General features: G+C 44.0%; 20 pseudogenes; all 20 read right to left on the reverse strand.

The window, feature by feature from the left end:
* Nucleotides 1-1,355: 1,355 nt before the first annotated feature.
* On the reverse strand, nt 1,356-1,474 carry LOC148268434 (5S ribosomal RNA; annotated as a pseudogene).
* Nucleotides 1,475-1,819: 345 nt separating this feature from the next.
* On the reverse strand, nt 1,820-1,938 carry LOC148268435 (5S ribosomal RNA; annotated as a pseudogene).
* Nucleotides 1,939-4,382: 2,444 nt separating this feature from the next.
* LOC148268436 (5S ribosomal RNA) lies at nt 4,383-4,501 on the reverse strand (annotated as a pseudogene).
* A 346-nt stretch (nt 4,502-4,847) lies between these two features.
* On the reverse strand, nt 4,848-4,966 carry LOC148268437 (5S ribosomal RNA; annotated as a pseudogene).
* Nucleotides 4,967-5,736: 770 nt separating this feature from the next.
* LOC148268438 (5S ribosomal RNA) lies at nt 5,737-5,855 on the reverse strand (annotated as a pseudogene).
* A 709-nt stretch (nt 5,856-6,564) lies between these two features.
* On the reverse strand, nt 6,565-6,683 carry LOC148268439 (5S ribosomal RNA; annotated as a pseudogene).
* Nucleotides 6,684-7,018: 335 nt separating this feature from the next.
* LOC148268440 (5S ribosomal RNA) lies at nt 7,019-7,137 on the reverse strand (annotated as a pseudogene).
* A 347-nt stretch (nt 7,138-7,484) lies between these two features.
* LOC148268441 (5S ribosomal RNA) lies at nt 7,485-7,603 on the reverse strand (annotated as a pseudogene).
* Nucleotides 7,604-9,407: 1,804 nt separating this feature from the next.
* Nucleotides 9,408-9,526, reverse strand: LOC148268442 (5S ribosomal RNA; annotated as a pseudogene).
* Nucleotides 9,527-9,728: 202 nt separating this feature from the next.
* On the reverse strand, nt 9,729-9,847 carry LOC148268443 (5S ribosomal RNA; annotated as a pseudogene).
* A 206-nt stretch (nt 9,848-10,053) lies between these two features.
* On the reverse strand, nt 10,054-10,172 carry LOC148268444 (5S ribosomal RNA; annotated as a pseudogene).
* Nucleotides 10,173-10,374: 202 nt separating this feature from the next.
* Nucleotides 10,375-10,493, reverse strand: LOC148268445 (5S ribosomal RNA; annotated as a pseudogene).
* Nucleotides 10,494-10,695: 202 nt separating this feature from the next.
* Nucleotides 10,696-10,814, reverse strand: LOC148268446 (5S ribosomal RNA; annotated as a pseudogene).
* A 203-nt stretch (nt 10,815-11,017) lies between these two features.
* LOC148268447 (5S ribosomal RNA) lies at nt 11,018-11,136 on the reverse strand (annotated as a pseudogene).
* Nucleotides 11,137-11,339: 203 nt separating this feature from the next.
* On the reverse strand, nt 11,340-11,458 carry LOC148268448 (5S ribosomal RNA; annotated as a pseudogene).
* A 203-nt stretch (nt 11,459-11,661) lies between these two features.
* Nucleotides 11,662-11,780, reverse strand: LOC148268449 (5S ribosomal RNA; annotated as a pseudogene).
* A 203-nt stretch (nt 11,781-11,983) lies between these two features.
* Nucleotides 11,984-12,102, reverse strand: LOC148268450 (5S ribosomal RNA; annotated as a pseudogene).
* A 1,074-nt stretch (nt 12,103-13,176) lies between these two features.
* On the reverse strand, nt 13,177-13,295 carry LOC148268451 (5S ribosomal RNA; annotated as a pseudogene).
* Nucleotides 13,296-13,645: 350 nt separating this feature from the next.
* On the reverse strand, nt 13,646-13,764 carry LOC148268452 (5S ribosomal RNA; annotated as a pseudogene).
* Nucleotides 13,765-14,994: 1,230 nt separating this feature from the next.
* LOC148268453 (5S ribosomal RNA) lies at nt 14,995-15,113 on the reverse strand (annotated as a pseudogene).
* Between the last annotated feature and the right edge of the window lie 1,601 nt (nt 15,114-16,714).

Consider the following 16,714-nt stretch of genomic DNA (forward strand, 5'->3'; position numbering starts at 1 on the left):
GATTCCAAGGACACTTAACTGTAGAGTTCTTATGGGATTCAGTGCATTAGTGCTGGACTGATCACACTCGTCCCATTTCCCGCTACAAATGCATGTGCCACTTCGGCATCCCTCCCCCCTCCGTTTATTTGTATTATTGTACACGCACACCTCACCTCTGTTTCTAGTTTTAATATCAAGAAAAATGCCCCAGCGCCTTGACTCACGCCCAGATGAACAGATCGCCCGCTGCACCTCTATTTTCATTGTTCTACTATGTGAGATACTTGTAATAACACTCTTATCAGATGGTGGATTATAATTGAATGCACAAATAATATTAAGCAAAATGCCCCAACGCCATGACTCACGTTTGCGAATGAACCGGTGGACTATCGCTCTGGTCTCACGTAACGTTTAACGCCCTGTCTGCGAAAAGAGGGGTGAAACACGAGGACTTCCTCAGAGGTCACCCATCCTAGTACTACTCCCGCCCAAGCACTCTTAACTGCGGAGTTTTGATGAGACCTAGTGAATTAGTGCTGGTATGATCAAACATATTCTAATTCGTGCTTTAAATATATTTATCCCTTCTCCTTCCCTCCCCTCTCTTGTCATTTGTTTCACTATGCACGCACACCGCACATTTGTTTCTAGTTTTAATATCAAGTGAAACGTGCTGCCGCCTCAACTCATGCCCGTATGAACGGATCATCTGGGGCACGTCTGTTTTCGTTGTTCTATTATGTAAGATAATCGTAATAACACTCTTATTACATGATGGATTTTAATTGAATACATATAAAAATTTAAGCAAAATACCCCGACGCAGTGACTCACGTTTTCGAATGAATCGGCGAACCATCGCTTCGGTCCTGCATAACATTTAATGGCCTGTCTGCAAAAAGAAGGGTGCAACACGAAAACTTCCCAGCAGGTCACTCATTTGAATATTACTCTCGCCCAAACATGCTTAACTATAGAGCTCTGATGGGATCTGGTGAACGAGTGCTGGTATGATCGCACCCGTTCTAATTTGCACAGCAAATACATATACCCCTTCTCCTTCCCTTTCCCCTCCCGTCATTTGCTTCGCTGTACGAGCAACTCACCTCTGCTTCTAGTTCTAATATCAAGCAAAATGCCCAAGCGCCTTGACTCATGCCCATATGAACGGATCGCCCGCAGCACCTCATTTTTCATTATTCTACTATGTATGATACTCGCAATGATACTCTTATCACGTTATGGGCTTTAATTGAATGAGCAAAAAAAATTAAGCAAAATGCCCTGACGGCGTGACTCTCATTTGTGAATGAACCGGCGGACCGTCGCTCCGGTCATGCGTAACATTTAACGGACCGTGTTCAAAAAGAAGGGTGCAACACGAGGACTTCCAGGGAGGTCACCCATCTTAGTACTACTCTCACCCAAGCACACTTAACTGCGAAGTTCTGATGGGATCCGGTGAACTAGAGCTGGTATGATCGCACCCGTTCTAGTTTACGCCGCAAAGACATATACCTTTTCTCCTTCCCTCTCCCCTCCCATTATCTGCTTCGTTGTGCGCACGCCTCACCTGTGCTTCTAGGTTTAATATCAAGTGAAATGCCAATGCTTTGACTCATGCCCATATGAACGGACAACCCGTTGCACCTCGTTTTTCATTGTTCTACTACGTTAGATACTCGAAATGACATTCTTATCACGTGATGGGCTTTAATTGAATGCGTGAAAAATATTTGAAAAAATGCTTCGGTTCCGTGACTCAACTTGCGAATGAACCGACAGACTGTCGCTCCGGTCCCGCGTAACGTTTAATGCCCTATCTATAAAAAGAATAGTGCAACACGAAGACTTCCCAGGAGGTCACCCATCTTAGTACTACTCTCGATCAAGCACGCTTAACTACGGAGCTCTGACGGAATCCGAGGAAATAGTGCTGGTATGATCGCACCATTCTACTTTGCGCTGCAAATACATATTCCCCTTCTCCTTCCCTTTCCCCTTCTGACATTTGTTTTGCTGGGCGCGCACCTCACTTCTGCTTATAGTTCTACTATCAAGTGAAATGCCCTAGTGCCTCGACTCATGCCCATATGAACAGATCGCTCGTCGTACCTCATTTTCTATTTTTTTACTATATAAGATACTCGTAATGACACTCTTATCACGTGATCGACTTTAATTGAATGTACAAAAAATATTAACCAAAATGCCTTGGCGCCATGACTCACGTTTGTGAATGAACTGGTAGACTGTCGCTCCGGTCCCGCGTAACGTTTAGCGCCCTGTCTGCAAAAAGAAGGGTGCAACATGAGGACTTCCTAGAAGGTCAACCATCCTAGTACTACTCTTGCCCAAGCATGCTTAACTGTGGAGTTCTGATGGGATCTGGTGAACTAGTGTTGGTATGATCGCTCTCATTTTAGTTTACCCCGTAAAGACATATACCCCTTCTCCTTCCCTCTCCTCTCCCGTCAATGGTTTTACTGTGCACACACCTCACCTCTTCTTCTAGTTCTAATATCAAGCAAAATGCCCCGCGCCTCGACTCATGCCCATATGAACAGATCGTGCCATAGCTCGTTTTTCATTTTCCTATTATGTAAGATGCTTGCAAGGATACTCTTATCATGTGGTGAACTATAAATGAATGTACAAAAAATATTTAGCAAAATGGTCTGACACTATGACTAACATTTGCGAATGAACCGACGGACCGTGGTTCCGGTCGCGCATAATGGTTCATTGCCTCGTGTGCAAAAAAATAGGTACAACACGAGAAATTTTCAAGAGGTCAATCATCTTAGTACTACTCTCACCAAATGACATTTAACTGCAGAGTTCCTATGGGATTCGGTGCATTAGTGCTGGTCTTGTCGCACTAGTCCCATTCCCCACTACAAATACATGTGCCTCTTCTCCTTCCCTCCCCCCTCCCGTCATTTGTTTCGCTGTACTTGCACACCTCACCTTTGCTTCTAGTTTTAATATCAAACAAAATGCCCCAATGCCTCGACTCATGCCCATATGAAAGGATCGCTTGCCGCACCTTTGTTTTTGTTGTTCTACTATGTAAGATACTGGCAATAACACTCTTATCACGTGATGGCCACTAATTGAATGCATAAAAAATATTAAGCAAAATGCCCTAGCACCTTGACTCACGTTTGCGAATGAACAAGAGAACTTTCCAGGAGATTACCCATCCTAGTACTACTCTCGCCCAAGCACCCTTAACTGCAGAGTTCTGATAGGATCTGGTGAACTAGTGTTGTTATGATCTCACCCGTTCTAGCTTGCGCTGCAAGTACATATACCCCTTATCCTTCCCTCTCCTCTCCCGTCGTTTGTTTCGCTATGCGCGCACCTCACCTCTGCATCTAATTCTAATATCAAGTGAAATATCCCGGTGCCTCGACTCATACCAATATGAACGGATAGTACCGTACCTTATTTTTCGTTGTTGTACTATGTAATATGCTCGCAAAGACACTCTTATCACATGATGGACTTTAATTGAATGCGTAAAAAATATTAAACAAAATGTTCCATCGTCATGACTCACGTTTGCGAATGAACTGGCTGACCATCGCTCCGGTCCCGCGTAATGTTTAACGCCCAGTCTACAAAAAGAAGGATGCAACACGAGGGCTTCTAAGGAGATCACCAATCCTAGTACTACTCTCGCCCAAACACGCATAATTGTAGAGTTCTGACGGAATTCGGTGAACTAGTACTGGTATGATCGCACCTTTCTCGTTTGCGCCACAAATACATATGCCCTTTCTCCTTCCCTCTCCCCTCCCGTCATTTATTCGCTGTGCGCACACCTCACCTCTTCTTCTAGTTCTAATATTAAGCGAAATTCTCCGGCACCTCGACTCATGCCCATATGAACGAATCGCCCACCGCACCTCGTTTTTCGTTATTCTATTATGTAAGGTGCTCGCAATGAAACTCTTATCACGTGATGGGTTTTAATTGAATGCGCAAAAAATATTGAGCAAAATGCTCCGACGCTGTGACTCACATTTGTGAATGAACCGGTGAACCATCGCTCTAGTCCCATGTAACGTTTAACGCCCCATTTACAAAAAGACTTGTGCAACATGAGGACTTTCGAGGAGGTCACCCATCCTAATACTACTCTCTCCGAAGCACGCTTAATTGCAGAGTCCTGATGGGATCTGATGAACTAGTGATGGTATGATCGCACCCATTCTAGTTTCCGCCGCAAATACATATATCCCTTCTCCTTCACTCTCCCCTCGTATCATTTATTTCTCTGTGCGCGCACCTCACCTCTGCTTTTAGTTCTAATATCAAGCGAAATGCCTAGGCACCTCGACTCATACCCATATAAACGGATCGCCCGTCGCACCTCATTTTTCGTAAGAAGGGTTCAACACAAGGACTTCCTAGGAGGTCACCCATCCTAGTACTACTCTCGCCCAAGCACGCATAACGGCAGAGTTCTGATGGGATCTGGTGAATTATTACTGGTATGATCACACCCTTTTTTATTTGAGCCGCAAATACATATGCCCCTTCACTCCCCTCTCCCCTACCGTCATTTATTTCGCTGTGCACGCACCTCACCTCTCCTTCTAGTTCTAATATCAATCGAAATGCCCCGATGCCTCGACACATGCCCATACAAATGGATCGCCCACCACACCTTATTTTTGTTGTTCTACTTTTAAAGATGCTCGTAATGATACAATTATCACGTGATGGGCTTTAAATGAGTGCTGAAAAAATATTAAGCAAAATACCCCAGTGCCCTGACTCATGTTTGCAAATGAACCGACGGACCGTTGCTCCGGTCTCATATAACGTTTAATACCTCATCTGCAAAAAGAAGAATGCAACACGAGGACTTCCCAGGAGATCACCCATCCTAGTACTACTCTCACCCAAATATGTTTAACTGCGGAGTTCTAATGGGATCTGGTTAACTAGTGCTGGTATGATCGCACCCATTCTTGTTTGCACCGCAAATACATATACTCCTTCTTCTTCACTCTCCCCTCCCGTCATTTATTATACTGTGCGCGCACCTCACCTCTTCTTCTAGTTCTAAGTCAAGCAAAATGCCCCGGTACCTCGACTCATGCCCATATGAACGGATCGCCCGTCGCACCTCGTTTTTCGTTGTTCTACTATTTAAGATGCTAGTAATAATAGTCTTATCACGTGCTGGGCTTTAACTGAATGCACGAAAAATATTAATAAAAATGCCCTGACGCCGAGTGCAACGTTTAATGCCCCGTCTATAAAAAGAAGGGTACAACACGAGAACTTCCCAGGAAGTCACCCATCCTAGTGCTACTCTCACCCAAAAAAGCTTAACTACAGAGTTCTGATGGGGTTCGGAGAATTAGTGTGGTATGATCTCACCAGTTCCATTTCACACTGCAAATACATATACCCCTTCTCCTTCCCTCCCCCTTCCCATCATTTTTTTCACTGTGCGTGCACCCTGTACCTCTTCTTCTAAATCTAATATCAAGTGAAATTCCCCGACGGCTCGACTCATGCCCAGATGAACGGACCGCCCACCGCACCTCATTTTTCGTTGTTCTATTATGTAAAATGCTTGTAATGAGACTCTTATAACGTGGTGGACTATAAATGAATGCACAAAAAATATTAAGCAAAATGCCCTAACACCGCCACTTACGTTTGTAAATTAACCGACGAACTGTGGTTCCGGTGGCGCGTAACGTTTATTGCCTCATGTGAAAAAAAGGGGTGCAACACGAGGACTTTCCAAGAGGTGAACCATCTTAGTACTACTCTCACCCAAAAATGCTTAATTGCGGAGTTCTGATGGGATTCGGTGAATTAGTGTTGGTATGATCGCACCTATTCCATTTCGTGCTGCAAATACATATACCCCTTCTCCTTCCCTCCCCCCTCCCGTCATTTTTTTTGCTGTGCGCGCACCTCGTACCTCTGCTTCTAATTTTAATATCAAGCGAAAGGCCCTAGCGGCTCGACTCATGCCCAAATGAACAGACCATCTGCTGCATCTCATTTTTTATTATTCTACTATGTAACCTAGTCGTAATGACATTCTTATCACGTGGTGGACTATAAATGAATTGTGCCAAGACTCACGCCAGCAAATGAACCAGTGGACTGCGTCTCCGGTTGTGCGTAATGCTTAATGCTCCATTTGAAAAAAGATAGGTGCAACACAAGGATTCAGTGGGATTCAAAGGACACTTAACTGTAGAGTTCTTAAGGTATTTAGTGCATTATTGCTGGACTGATCGCGCTCGTCCCATTCCCCGATATAAATGCATGTGCCCCTTCGCCTTCCCTCCCCCCTCCGATCATTTGTATCACTATACATGCATACCTCATCTCTGTTTCTAGTTTTAATATCAAGCAAAATGCCCTGGCCATGCCCAGATGAACGGATCGACTGCCGCACCTCTGTTTTCATTGTTCTACTATGTAAGATACTTGTAATAACACTCTTATCACGTGGTGGGATATAATTGAATGCACGAATAATATTAAGCAAAATGCTCTGGTGCTGTAACGTTTAACGCCCCGTCTGCAAAAAGAAAGATGCAACACGAGGACTTCCCAAGAGGTCACCAATCCTAGTACTACTCCCGCCCAAGCACGCTTAACTATGGAGTTTTGATGGGATCCAGTGAATTAGTGCTGGTATGATCACACCAATTTTAGTTTGTATACCCCTTCTACTTTACTCTCCCCTCCTATAATTTTTTTCGCTGTGCGCACACCTTACCTCTGTTTCTAGTTCTAATATCAAGCAAAATGTCCTGGCGCCTCGACTCATGCCCATATGAACGGAACGCCCACCGTACCATGTTTTTCATTGTTCTACTATATAAGATGCTCGCAATGACACTCTCATCACATGATGAGCTTTAGTTGAATGGGTAAAAAATATTAAGCAAAATGCCCTAGCACCAGGACTCACATTTGCGAATGAACTGTCAGATCGTCACTCCGATCCCTTGTAACATTTAACACCCTATCTACAAAAAGAAGGGTGCAACATGAGAACTTCTAAGAAGGTCACCCATCCTATTACTACTCTCTCCCAAGCACGCTTAACTGCAGAGTTCTGATGGGATCCAGTGAACTACTGTTGGTATGATCGCACCATTTTTTATTTTCACTGCAAATATATATGCCCCTTCTCCTTCCCTCTCCCCGCCCGTTATTTGTTTCGTTGTGCACGCACCTCACCTCTGCTTCTGGTTCTAATATCCAGTGAAATGCCCCGCGCCTTAACTCATGCCCATATTAATGGATCGCTCGCGGCACCTCATTTTTTGTTGTTCTACAATTTAAGATACTCGTAATGATAATCTTATCACGTGATGGGCTTTAATTGAATGTGCAAAAAATTTTAAACAAAATGTCCTGGTACCGTGACTTATGTTTGCAAATGAACTGCCGGATAGTCACTCTGGTTCCGTGTAACATTTAACAGCCCGTCTGCAAATAGAAGGATGCAACACGAGGACCTCCTAGGAGGTCACCCATCCTAGTACTACTCTCGCCCAAGCACGCATAACTTCAGAGTTCTGATGGGATCCGGTGAACTAATGCTGGTATGATCACATCATTTCTTTTTTGTGCCGCAAATACATATTCCCCTTCTCCTTCCCTCTCCCCTCTCATAATTTATTTCACTGCGCGCGCACCGCACCTCTGCTTCTAGTTCTAATATCGAGCGAAATTTCTTGACAGATGCCCAGATGAATGGACCGCCCGTCATACCTCTATTTTCGTTGTTCTACTAATTAAGATGCTCGTAATGATCATCTTATCATGTGGTGGACTATAAATGAATGCACTAAAAATATTAAACAAAATGCCTTCTCACCACGACTCATGCTGGTGAATGAATCGGTAAACCATGGCTCCCTATCGCGCGTAATGTTTAACGCTATATCTATAAAAAAACAGGTGCAATACAAGGACTTTCAAGGCAGTCACCAATCCTAGTACTACTCTCGCCCAAGCACCCCTAACAGTGGAGTTCTAATGGGATTTGGTGCATTAGTGCTAGTATGATCGCACCAGTTTTATTCTGCGATTCAAATACATATACCCCTTCTCCATCCCTCTTCCCTCCCGTCATTTGTTTTGCTGTGTTGCCCACCACCCCTCTATTTTTAGTTCTAATATCAACGGAAATGACCCGGTGCCTTGATTGACGCCTAGATGAACGAATTGTCCGTCGCACTTGTATTTTTATTGTCTTACTATGTAAGATGTGCTCGATCACGCCCAGATGAATGGACCACTCACTACACCTCTGTTTTCATTGTTCTACTTTGTAAGATACTCGTAAAAATTATCTTATCACGTGGTGGACAATAAATGAATACACAAAAATATTAACAAAGATATCTCAGTGCCACTTCTCACGTTTGCGAATGAACCTGCAGACCATGGATCGGTCCTGCGTAACGTTTATTGTCCTGTCTGCAAAAATACGGGTACAACACGAGGCCTTTTTAGGAGATCACCCATCCAAGTACACTTAACTGCAAACTTCTGATGGGATCTTGTGAATTAGTGCTGGTATGATTGCACCACTTCCATTCCGCGCTAGAAATACATATACCCCTTCTCCTTCCTTCACCCCTACCGTCATTTGTTTTACTGTGCACGCACACCACACCTCTACTTTTAGTTCTAATATATAACGAAATGCCCCAGCGCCTCGCTAACACCTAGATGAACGTACTGCCCGCCATACCTCTATTTTTGTTGTTCTACTAAGTAAGATACTCGTAATAATACTCTTATCTTGTAATGAAATATAAATGAATGCACGAAAAATATTAAGCAAAATGTCTTGACGCATTAATATTAATATGATCACACTCGTTTCATATCGCGTTGTAAATACATACACTTCTTCTCCTTCCCTCCCCCCTTCCGTCATTCGCTTCCTTGTTCATGCACGTTGCACCTCTATTTCTTGTTCTAATATCAAGTAAAATGTCCCGGTGTGTTGACTCATATTTGCGAATAAACCAGCGGACAATAGTTCCAGTCACGCATAACGTCGAACGTTTCATCTGCAAAAAAATGGGTGCAGCACGAGGACTTCTTAGGAGGTCACCCATTGTAGTACTACTCTAGTGTAAACACACTTAACTGCGTAGTTCTGATGGGATCCGGTGCATAAGTGCTGGTATGATCGCACCCATTTCATTCTGCGCTACAAATACATACACTTCTTCTCCTTCCCTCCCTTCTCTCGTCATTTGTTTCCTTATGCGTGCACATTGCACCTCTGCTTCTCATTCTAATATCAAGTAAAATGCCCCGGCACCTTGACTCACATTTACGAATAAACCAGTGAACCATAATTCTAGTCCCGTGTAACGTCGAATGCCCCATCTCTAAAAAAATGGGTGCAACACGAGGACTTCCCAGGAGGTCATCCATCCAAGTACTACTCTCGCCCAAACACAGTTAACTGTGGAGTTCTGATGGGAACTGATGCATTAGTGCTGGCATGATCGCACCCGTTCTATTCTGTGCTGCAAATACATACAATCCTTCTCCTTCCCTCCCGTTCCCGTCATTTGTTTCCTTGCCCGTGCACACTGCACCTCTACTTGTTCTAATATCAAGTAAAATACCTCGGTGCCTTGACTCACATTTGGGAATAAACAAGCGGACCATAGTTCTAGTCGCGCGTAACATCGAACGCCATATCTTCAAAAAAATGGGTGCAACACAAGGACTTCCCAAGAGGTCACCCATCCTAGTATTACTCTCGCCCAAGCACAGTTAACTGCAAAGTTCTGATAGGATCCGGTGCATTAGTGCTTGTATGATCGCACCCATTTCATTCCGCACTGCAAATACATACAGTCCTTCTCCTTCCCTCCCCCCTTCCGTCGTTTGTTTCCTTGTGCGTGCACACTGCACCTTTGCTTCTCATTCTAATATCAAGTAAAATGTCCCAGCACCTTGACTCACATTTTCGAATAAACCAGCGGACCAAAGTTCCAGTCGCGCGTAACGTCGAACGCCCCATCTGCAAAAAAATGGGTGCAATACGAGAACTTCCCAGGAGGTCCCTAGTCCTAGTACTACTCTCGCCCAAGCACAGTTAACTGTAGAGTTCTGATAGGATCTGGTGCATTAGTGCTGATATGATCGCACTCGTTTCATTACGCGCTGCAAATACAAACACTCCTCCTTCCCACCCCCTCCCTTCACTTGTTTCCTTGTGCGTGCACACTGCACCTCTGCTTCTCATTTTAATATCAAGTAAAATGCCCCTACGCCTTGACTTACATATGCAAATAAATAAGGGGACCATAGTTCCAGTCGCGTGTAACATCGAACGCCCAATCTGTAAAAAAATGGGTGCAACGCGAGAACTTCACAGGAGGTCAGCCATCCTAGTACTACTCTCGCCCAAGCACAGTTAACTACAGAGTTCTGATGGGATCTGGTGGATTAGTGCTAGTATGATCGCACCTGTTTCATTATGTGCTAAAAATACATACACTCCTCCTTCCCTCCTCCTACTGTCACTTGTCTCCTTGTGAGTGCACACTGCACCTCTGCTTCTCGTTCTAATATCAAGTAAAATGCCTCTACAACTTGACTCACATTTGCAAATAAACCAGCAGACCAAATTTCCAGTCGCGCGTAACGTTGAACGTCCCATCTTCAAAAAAATGGGTGCAATACGAGAACTTCCCAAGAGGTCACCCATCCTTGCACTGCTCTTGCCCAAGCACGTTTAGCTGCGGAGTTCTGATGGGATCAAGTGCATAGGTGCTGGTATGATCGCACCCATTTCATTCCGTGCTGTAAATATATACACTCTTACTTTCCTCCGCCCTCCCGTCATTTGTTTCCTTGTGCGTGCACACTGCACATCTGCTTCTCGTTCTAATATCAAGTAAAATACTCTGGTGTCTTGACTCACATTTATGAATAAACCAGTGGACCATAGTTTCAGTTGCGCGTAACGTCGAATGCCCCATCTGCAAAAAAATGGGTGCAACACGAGAACTTCACAAGAGATCACCAATCCTAGTACTACTCTCGCCCAAGAACACTTAACTGCAGAGTTCTGATGGGATTTGGTGCATTAGTGCTGATATGATCGTACCCCTTTTATTTTGCGCTACAACTATATACACTCCTTCTCCTTCCCCTCCCTCCCGTCATTTGTTTCCTTGTGCATGCACACTGCACCTCTGCTTCTCGTTCTAATATCAAGTAAAAAGCCTCGGTCCATCATTCACATTTTTAAATAAACCAGTGGACCAAAGTTCTAGTCACGCGTAATGTCGAACGCCCTATCTGTAAAAAAATGTGTGCAACACGAGAACTTCCCAAGAAGTCACCCATCCTAGTACTACTCTCCCCCAAGCACACTTAACTGCAGAGTTCTGATGGGATCTGGTGCATTAGTGCTGGTATGATCGCACCCATTACATTATGCGCTGTAAATACATACACTCCTACTTTCCTCCCCCCTCCCGTCATATTTTTCCTTGTGCGTACATTCTGCACCTCTCCTTCTCGTTCTAATATCAAGTAAAATACCCCGGTGCCTTGACTCACATTTGCGAATAAACCAACAGACCAAAGTTCCAGTCGTGCGTAATGTCAAACGCTCCATTTGCAAAAAAATGGATGCAACACGAGGACTTCCCATGAGGTCTCCCATCCTAGTACTACTCTCACCCAAGTACACTTAACTGTGGAGTTTTGATGGGATCCGTTGCATTAGTGCTGGTATGATGGCACCCTTTTAATTTTGTGCTACCAATACCTACACTCCTTCTCCTTCCCCCCCTCCCGTCATTTGTTTCCTTGTGCGTGCACACTACACCTCTACTTCTCGTTCTAATATCAACTAAAATGCCACAGTGACTTGACTCACATTTTCGAATAAACTAGCGTACTATAGTTCCAGTCGCACGTAACGTCGAATGTCCAATCTACAAAAAAATGGGTGCAACACGAGGACTTCCTAGGAGTTCACCCATCCGAGTACTACTCTCACCCAAACGCACTTAACTACAGAGTTCTAAAAGGATCTGGTGCATTAGTGCTTGTATGATCGCACCCATTACATTATGTTGTTACTACATACCACTGAACCTCTGCTTCTCGTTCTAATATCAAGTAAAATGCCCCAGCGCCTTAGTTCACATTTGTGAATAAACCAACAGACTATAGTTCCAGTCGCGTGTAACGTTTATTGTCTCGTGTGCAAAAAAAATAGGTGTAACACAAGGACTTTCTAAGAGGTCAGGCATCTTAGTACTAGTCTCACCAAAGGACACTTAACTGCATAGTTCTCATGGGATTCGGCATTAGTGCTGGTCTGATCGCTCCTGTCCCATTCAGCGCTACAAATGCATGTGCCACTTCTCTTTCCCTCCCCCCTCCCGTAATTTATTTCGTTGTACGTGCACACTTCACCTTTGCTTCTTGTTCTAATATCAAGCGAAATGCTCTGGCGACTCGACTAATGCCCATATGAACGGATCACCCACCGAACTTCTATTTTCGCTATTTTACTATCTAAGATATTCTTAATGACAATCTTATCACGTGATGGGCTTTAATTAAATCCGCGAAAAATATTAAGTAAAATGCTCTGGCGCCATGACTCATGTTTGTAAATGAACCGGAGGACCGTTGCTCTGATCCTGCATAACATTTAATGCCCTAACTGTAAAAAGAATGGCAAAACATGAGGACTTCCCAGCAGCTCACCAATCCCAGCAGAGCATGCTTAACTGGGAGGTTTTGATGGGATCTGGTGAGTTAGTGCTGGTATGATCTTACCCGTTATAGTTTGCGTTGCAAATACATATACCTCTTCTCATTCTCTCTGCCCTCCCATCATTTGATTCGCTGTGAGCACACCTCACCTCTGCATCTAATTCTAATATCAAGCGAAATGCCCCGGTGCCTCGACTCATGCCCATATGAACGGATCGTGCCGCACCTCCTTTTTTGTTATTCTACTATGTAAGATGCTCACAAGGACACTCTTATAACATGATGGGTTTTAATTGAATGCACAAAAAATATTAAACAAAATGCCCAGGTGCCGTGACTCATGTTTACGAATGAACCGATAGACCGTCACTCTGGTCCTGAAAAATATTTAATGCCCCATCTGCAAAAAGAAGGGTGCAACATGGGGACTTCCTTGGAGGTCACCCATTCTAGTACTACTCTTGCCCAAACACGCTCAACCTTGGAATTCTGATGGGATCCGGTGAATTAGTGCTGGTATGATCACACCCATTCAATTCCACGCCACAAATACATATACCCTTTTTCCTTCCCTCCTCCCTCCCACCATTTGTTTCGCTTTGCACGCACACCTCACCTCTGCTTGTAGTTCTAATATCGAGACTCATGCTCCGGTGCCTCAACTCATGCCCATATGAACAGATTGCCCACCGCACCTCTGTTTTTATTGTTTTACTATGTAAGATACTCGTAATAACACTCTTATCATGTGATGAGCTTTAATTGAATGCATGAAAAATATTAAGAAAAATGCCCCGGCACCGTGGCTTACATTTGTAAATAAACCGGTGAACCGTCGCTCCGGTCCGACATAATATTTAGCGTCTTGTCTGCAAAAAGAAGGGTGAAACACGATAATTTCCTAGGAGGTCATCCATCCTAGTACTACTCTTGCCCAAAAATGCTTAACTGCGGAGTTCTTGTGGGATCCAGTGAATTAGTGTTGGTATGATCGCACCCATTCCATTTCGCGTTGCAAATACATATAACCATTCTCCTTCCCTCCCTTTCCTGTCATTTTTTTCGCTGTGCGTGCACACCGCACCTCTTCTTCTAATTTTAATATCAATTTTAATACCCTGATGGTTTGACTCATGCTCAGATTAACGATCCGCCTGCCGCACCTCATTTTTTGTTGTTCTACTATGTAAGATGCTCATAATGAAACTCTTATAACTTGGTGGACTATAAATGAATGCACAAAAATTATTTAAGCAAAATTTCTTAACGCCGCGACTCACGTTTACGAATGAACTAACGGACCGTGGTTCCAATCGCGCGTAAAGTTTATTGCCACGTATGAAAAAAAAAATAGGTGCAACACGAGGACTTTCCAAGAGGTCAACCATCTTAGTACTACTCTCACCAAGGGACACTTAACTGCGGAGTTCTTATGGGATTCGGTGCATTAGTGCTGGTCTGATTGCACCCGTCCAATTTCGCATTACAAATGCACGTGCCCCTTCTCCTTCCCTCCCCCTCCCGTCATTTGTTTTGCTTTACGCGCAGACCTCACCTCTATTTCTTGTTCTAATATCAAGCCAAATGCCCCAGCGCTTCGACTCATGCCCATATGAACCGATCGCCCGCTACATCTCTGTTTTCATTGTTTTACTGTGTAAGATACTCGTAATAACACTCTTATCATGTGATGGGCTTTAATTGAAGGAACAAAAAATATTAAACAAAATGCCCCGGCGCTGTGACTCACATTTGCGAACGAACTGGCAGACCGTCGCTCCGGTCCTGCGTATCTTCAATAGTACTACTCTCGCCCAAGCACGCTTAACTGGGACGTTCTGATGGGATCTGGTGAATTGGTGCTGGTATGATTGCACCCATTTCATTTCATGATGCAAATGCATATACCCCTTTTCCTTCCCTCCCCCCTCCCGTCATTTGTTTTGCTGTGCGCGCACACCTTATCTCTGCTTCTAGTTCTAATATCAAATGAAATGCCCTGACACCTCGACTCATGCCCGTATGAACGAATCGCTCGCTGCACCTCTGTTTTTGTTGTTATACTATGTAAGATACTCATAATAACACTCTTATCATGTGATGGGTTTTAATTGAATGCACGAAAAATATTAAGTAAAATGCCCTGGTGCCATGACTCACATTTGCGAATGAACTGGTGGACAGTCGCTCCGGTCCCACGCAACGTTTAAGGCCCTGTCTGTAAAAAGAAGGGTGTAACACGAGGACTTCCTAGGAGGTCACCCGTCCAAGTACAACTCTCGCCCAAAAATGCTTAATTGCGGAGTTCTGATGGGATCCGACGAATTACTGCTGGTATAATCGCACCCATTCCATTTCGTGCTACAAATACATATACCCCTTTTCGTTCGCTCCCCCCTATTGTCATTTTTTCGATGTGCGTGTACCCCATACCTCTGCTTCTAATTCTAATATCAAGCAAAATGCCTCGGTGGCTCGACTCACACTAAGATGAAAGGTCCGCCTACTGCACCTTGTTTTTCGTTGTTCTATTATGTAAGATCTTTGTAATGAGACTCTTATAATATGGTGGATTATAAATGAATGCACGAAAAATATTAAGCAAAATGCCTTCACACTGCGACTCATGTTCGCGAATGAACCGACGAACCATGGTTCCAGTAGCGCGTAACATTTATTGCCTCGTGTGCAAAAAAATAGGTACAACACGAGGACTTTATAAGAGTTTAACCATATTTGTACTATTCTCACTAAAGGACACTTAACAGCAGAGTTCTTATCGAATTCGGAGCATTAGAGCTGGTTTGATAGCACCTGTCCCATTCCGCACTACAAATGCATGTACCCCTTCTCCTTCCCTCCCCCTTTCTGTCATTTGTTTCGCTATACACGCAGACCTCACCTCTACTTCTTGTTGTAATATCAAACGAAATGCCCCGGCACCTAGACTCATGTCCGTATGAACGGATCACTACCTATGTTTTGGTTGTTCTACTATATAAGATACTCGTAATAACACTTTTATCACGTGATGGACTTTAATTAAATGCATGAAAAATATTAAGTAAAATGCCCCGGTGCCGTGACTCACGTTTAAGAATGAACCGCTGGACCATCGCTCTGATCTCCCGTAACGTTTAACGCCCCGTCTGAAAAAAGAAGGGTGCAAAACGAGGACTTCTAAGGAGGACACCCATCCTAGTACTGCTCTCGCTCTAGCACGCTTAACAGAGTTATGATGGGATCTAGTGAATTAGTGCTATTATGATCGCACTCGTTCCATTTTGTGCTGTAAATATATGTACTCCTTCTCCTTCCCTCCCCCCTCCCATCATTTTTTCGTTGTACGCACACCCCGCACCTCTTCTTCTAATTTTAATTTCAAGCAAAATGCCCCGGCAGCTCGACTCACACCCAGATGAAATAACCACCCACCGCACCTCATTTTTTGTCATTCTACTATGTAAGATGCTCGTAATGAGACTCTTATAATGTGGTGGACTTAAATGAATGCACGAAAAATATTAAACAAAATGCCCTTACGCTGTGACTCACGTTTGCGAATGAACCGACGGACTGTGGTTATTTTCGCGCGTAACGTTTATTGCCTTGTGTGCAAAGAAATAGGTGCAACACGAGGACTTTTCAAGAGGTCAACCATCTTAGAACTACTCTCACCAAAGGACGCTTAACTGTAGAGTTCTTACGGGATTTAGATTAATAGTGCTGGTCTGATAACACTCATCCCTTTCTACACTACAAAGGTATGTGCCTCTTCTCCTTCCCTCCCCCCTCCCGTCATTTGTTTTGCTGTACGCGCACACCTCATCTCTGCTTCTAGTTCTAATATCATGGGAAATGTCCCGACGCCTTGACTCATGCCCATATAAACAGATCACCTGCTGCACCTATTTTTTTGTTGTTCTACTATGTAACATACTCATAATAA

The sequence above is a fragment of the Carica papaya genome, chromosome 3 (genome assembly GCF_054855325.1).
Source record: "Carica papaya isolate Zhongbai chromosome 3, ASM5485532v1, whole genome shotgun sequence".
NCBI classification, from domain to species: domain Eukaryota; kingdom Viridiplantae; phylum Streptophyta; class Magnoliopsida; order Brassicales; family Caricaceae; genus Carica; species Carica papaya.